Genomic DNA, 6,000 nt, shown 5'->3' with positions numbered 1-6,000 from the left:
TTTCAATGATGTGAAAGGCTTCAATATCAGTAGGAGTAAGATGGGCATAATAGGGGGCACATATGTCCAGTTGAATATGGGTAGCATGAGTTATTATGGTTGACATCACCCTTGAGGTGAATACGTTGGGAGGCGAAACTATAAGCCCATATCTTTCTATGTGTCCGGTTGAAACGTTTTGCTCATGTGTATGCGGTGAGTGTTAACAATCATAGAAGACTATAGGATGGTTGAGTATGTGGACTTGCCTAAAGGCTCCAATATGTGACCCTTCCTAAAAATATGATGAATTGTAGTTGCAAAGTTGACTGAGAACATAATCTGTTGGTTTCTAATAGAGTTTTTGCTTTATACTTCGATAGTGTGATGAATTGTCACTTATTCATGGGAAGTCTATGATAAAAGTTCTATGATAAAAGTCTTATGTTTAAGTTTGTTGTTGTTATAATAATCAACATGATGCTTCTATATCCATATTTTGTTTTTATCAACACCTCTCTCTCTAAGCATGTGGACATGTTTTTCGATTTCGGTTTTCGCTTGAGGACAAGCGAGGTCTAAGCTTGGGGGAGTTGATATGTCAATTTTGCATCATTTTTTCCTACTGTTATTTATGATGTTTTTATGCATAATAATGTTTTTTGGAGTAACTCTAATGCCTTTTCTCTCATAATTTGCAAGGTACACACAAAGAGGGAGAATTCTGACATTTGGAAATCTGGACCTAGAAAAGCTACGTCAGGCTACATATTATGCACAACTCCAAATAAGTTGAAATTTCACAAGGAATTTTTATGAAATATATGAAGAATATTGGAGCAAATAAGTACCAGAGGGGGCCCACCAGGTGGGAACAACCCACTTCGGCGTGCCAGGGAGCCCAGACGCGCCCTGGTGGGTTGTGCTCACCCAGGCCCACCTCCGGTGCCCATCTTCTGGTATATGTCATTTTGACCTATAAAATATGGATAGAGGACTTTCGGGACGGAGCGCCACCATTTCAAGGCGGAACTTGGGCAGGAGCACTTTTGCCCTCCGGCGGAGCGATTCCGCCGGGGGAACTTCCCTCCCGGAGGTGAAAATCATCGTCAACATCATCACCAATAACTCTCCCATCTTGGGGAGAGAAATATCCATCAACATCTTCAACAACACCATCCCATCTCAAACCCTAGTTCATCTCTTGTGTTCAATCTTGTTACCAGAACTATTGGTTGGTGCTTGTGGTTGACTAGTAGTGTTGATTACATCTTGTAGTTGATTACTATATGGTTTATTTGGTGGAAGATTATATGTTTAGATCCATTATGCTATTTAATACCCCTCTGATCTTGAGCATGTTTATCACTTGTGAGTAGTTACTTTTGTTCTTGTGCTCACGGGAGAAATCATGTTGCAAGTAATCATGTGAACTTGATATGTGTTCGATATTTTGATAGTATGTATGTTGTGATTCCCTTAGTGGTGTCATGTGAACGTCGACTACATGACACTTCACCATACTTGGGCCTAAGGGAATGCATTGTGGAGTAGCAATTAGATGATGGGTTGCGAGAGTGACAGAAGCTTAAACCCCAGTTTATGCGCTATTCCGTAAGGGACCATGTCGGTGTCAAAACTGGCGGATCTCGGGTAGGGGGTCCCGAACTGTGCATCTAGGCCGGATGGTAACAGGAGGCAGGGACACGAAGTTTTACCCAGGTTCGGGCCCTCTCGATGGAGGTAAAACCCTACCCGAGATCCGCCGGTTTTGACACCGACATTGGTGCTTTCATTGAGAGTTCCTCTGTGTCGTCGCCATCAGGAAGGATGCCTCGCCCCGTCTTTAAAGACGGCACCGTTGCTAAAGGAGCTTTGGCTGTCGGCCAAACCCTCCGGCTAGGTGGTTTTCTTATGACCACCTGTTCGGCTTCTACGTCGACGATGACCTCTCGATCCATCAAAAAAAATCTTCATGTCAACTCGGAACTTGCCGAGCAGTTAGATCCAATAGAGCTTTCCTCTATAAACGAAGTCTTGGATCGCTTCGCCGCCCTGGGAGTCGCTACGGATTACGACCAGATTGGGCCTAAAACCAATCTGAGAGAGATTAACTCTCCCCAAGCCACCCACCACGTTGCCGTGGTAGAGGGACAGTGCGGCGACCCTTCATCTATCCTAAGGACTCGCTACGTCTGGATTCCCGATCCCTCCAAGCCGGATGTCCGCGAAGGGGAGGATATCACTCAAGACCTGAACCTAGAATCAGGCGATGGACTGGATTCATTGGACGACATCCAGGAATCCAAATTTCCGAGTTCGGAAATTCCTCGGCCTCTGAGCCTCAGAAGGGGTAAGGCTTCGGATTCAATTCCACCCACCCACCCAAACATTAGCGATCTATCCCAAATCAGGCAAGAGCCCAAAGAAACAGTACATCATTACTGGGCCAGATTCCTCCTCGTTATGCACAGGATAAAGGGCTGCCACGAGGAAGACGCAATTCTATCCTTCTACAATAATTGCACGGACAAGGGAATACTCAATGCCATAAGTCACCATGATATTACACGCTTCGTTGACTTAGCATCCATAGTACAAAAGTACTGTGCGATGGAAAGTGCCCGGAAAACCGAAACAAAATTTTGGGACAGCCCGGCCCTTAATGCAAGCCCAGTCCGAAATAAAAGGGTGCATCATCGCCAGACACCCGGGTCAAACACCAAAAGGCAAAAACCCTCTACAGGGCATGGAACCGTACTGGAAGGATGGCTTAACGGACCCTGTAAAATTCATAGTACAGAGGATGCCACACCAACTCATAGCCTTAGAGCATGTTGGATACTCCGGCAGGTGGCTAAAATTGGCGAAAACCTCCTAATCCCGGAAGCCACAGAAAGCCACCCCAGAGACACCAATACAGTATTAACAGTCTTCGAGACCTTCGCATCAAATAACATGCGAAAAAGGACACTCCGCAGCCTTGCCGAAGTCTACCAAGTAGCAACAATAAACCCATGGAGTGACACGGCCATTACCTTCAACGCCAGTGATGAACCTAAATTCCGAACAGCCCGAGCACCAGCCGCATTGGTCCTCAGTCCAATAGTGGACGGCTTTCATCTCACCAAGGTACTAATGGACGGCGGTAGCGGATTGAACCTCATTTATGAGGAAACCCTCCAAAAAATGGATATAGACTGGAACCGCATCACGCGAAGCAGCACAACCTTTAGAGGAATAATCCCCAGTCGGGAAGCGCACTGTACAGGAAAAATCACACTAGATGTGGTGTTCGGCACGCCGGACAATTACAGGTCCGAAGAAGTCATGTTCCACGTGGCCCCGTTCAGCAGTGGTTATCACGCTTTGCTAGGGTGGGAAGCATTCACAATCTTCCAAGCAATACCCCATTACGGGTACATGAAGCTTAAGATGCCCGGGCCTAACGGGATCATCACTCTCGCTAGTGATCCGGATATAGCACTCCGCACTGAAAACAAGACAGCCGCACTGGCCCTTGAGGCACTATCCGAAGCCCTAGCGGGCGAGGAACTGACTGCGCTGCGCTCTACCGTGAATAGGGAAGACGTGGTACTCGACAAAAGATCCAAATCCACCTCCTTTAAACCAGCGGACGAAATAGTCAAATTCCAAGTCCATCCAACGGACCCCAATAAAACAGCTTCCATCGGGGCACAGTTAAACCCTGATGTCGACGCCACATTGCGAGAGTTCCTACGAGAGAACTAGGACATTTTCGCCTGGCACCCTTCAGACATGCCAGGAATCCCACGCAGGCTGGCGGAGCATAGCTTAAATATCCAAACAGGATTCAAACCTGTCAAACAGGCTCTCCGGCGTTTTTCCGAACCTAAGAGACAAGCTATGGGAGAGGAGCTAGCAAAGCTATTAGAGGCTGGATTCATCAGAGATATAAAACATCCGGACTGGCTAGCAAACCTGGTGATGGTACCAAAGAAGGACAAATCTTGGCGCCTGTGTGTTGATTTTAAAGACCTTAACAAGGCTTGCCCAAAGGATCCCTTCCCCCTCCCCCGCATCGATCAAATTATCGATGCAACCGCAGGACACGATTCGTTGTGTTTCCTCGACGCATATTCTGGCTACCATCAAATCAAGATGGCAGAACCAGACCAAGCCGCAACGGCATTTATCACACCATACGGGCCATTCTGCTTCAACACGATGCCCTTCGGGCTCAAAAACGCCGGCGCAACATATCAGCGCATGATTCAGACATGTTTGGCAAGCCAGATCGGTAAAACAGTGGAGGCATACGTAGATGATGTGGTCGTCAAAACAAGACATGTTGAATCTCTAGTAGACGACTTGAGGCTCACATTTGATAATCTCCGAACATACAACATCAAGCTCAATCTAGAAAAATGCGTTTTCGGCGTTCCAGCCGGAAAGCTCTTGGGCTTCATTGTATCCAGCAGAGGAATTGAAGCAAATCCAGCCAAGATCCGAGCTCTGTTGCAACTAGATATCCCAAAGGACCTCAAACAAATACAAAAGTTAACCGGATGCGTGGCGGCTCTAAGCCGCTTTATCTCCCGCTTGGGAGAAACCCTCCCCCTTTACCATCTCCTTCGGCGCACCGAACACTTCAAATGGATGGACGCAGCCACGGCCGGACTCGACGAAATAAAAGCCATACTGGCAACAAACCCTATCCTGGCCGCGCCAAACACCGGCGAACCAATGCTATTGTACATCGCAGCAACACATCAGGTTGTAAGTGCAGTGCTCATCGTCGAACGAGAAGCGGACGGACACAAATTCCCCCTTCAAAGGCCGGTCTATTACGTGTCCACTGTCCTCACTCCCTGCAAATCACGGTACCTGCATTATCAAAAGATTGCGTACGTAGTATTCATGGCATCCCGGAAGCTACGACACTACTTTCAAGAGTGTTCAATAACAGTAGCCTCGGAAGTACCACTTAACGACATTATAAACAACCATGACGCAACGGGCCGGATTGCGAAATGGGCCATCGAGCTTCTCCCGTTCAACATAACTTATAAGCCACAACGAGCCATCAAGTCACAAGTTTTGGCCGACTTCGTCGTAGAATGGACGGAGGCCGAACTCCCTAGAGAGTATGGCACATATTCAAATTGGATCATGCATTTCGATGGCTCCAAAATGTTGGCTGGACTGGGGGCTGGCGTCGTTTTGACGTCCCCCACAGGAGACACAGTTCAATACGTACTACAGATTCTGTACACGGACTCCAATAATGCAGCCGAATATGAGGCCCTTCTACATGGTCTCCGGATGGCAGTATCCATGGGCATCCAATGCCTAGAGGTGCGCGGGGACTCGAACCTCGCAATCTCCCAAATAAATGGAGACTTCGATGCCAAGGATCCGAAAATGGCAGCTTACTGAAACGATGTCCTAAAAATGTCAGCTCGGTTCGAGGGACTTGAATTTCACCATATAGCCCGGGAAAATAATCAGGCGGCAGACGTCCTGGCACGCATCGACGCAAAACGCGATGTAGCCCCCCCCCCCCAACATCTTCTTGGAAAGGCTGTTCAAGCCATCCGTGGCATGGGAAGGGGAGCCAAACAATAACAGCCCGGACCCAACCGCACTGCCCGACACCGAACATTCTGACACAATCGGAGGCTCTGCCATTGAAATAACACCGTCAGCCCACGTAATAATGGCCGTCATCGCCCCGTGGACAGAACCATTCCTTGCCTACCTTACTAGGCAGGAACTCCCCGAGGACCAAAATGAGGCACGCTGCATAGTGCGGCGATCCAAAGCCTACAAAGTCCATGAAGGAGAGCTTTACAAGAAAAGCACTACCGAAGTCCTTCAAATGTGCATTTCCGAAGAGGAAGGGCAGAACCTCCTGGCTGAAATTCATGCCGGACTCGGTGGTCATCATGCTGCAGCTCGGTCCCTAGTAAGCAAGGCCTTCCGTATAGGCTTTTATTGGCCGATGGCCCGGGCAGACGCCCAGGACTTAGTCCAAAA

This window comes from Triticum dicoccoides, chromosome 4A, assembly GCF_002162155.2.
Source record: "Triticum dicoccoides isolate Atlit2015 ecotype Zavitan chromosome 4A, WEW_v2.0, whole genome shotgun sequence".
In the NCBI taxonomy this organism is placed as follows: Eukaryota; Viridiplantae; Streptophyta; class Magnoliopsida; order Poales; family Poaceae; genus Triticum; species Triticum dicoccoides.
Note: the sequence above shows the minus strand (reverse complement) of the source record.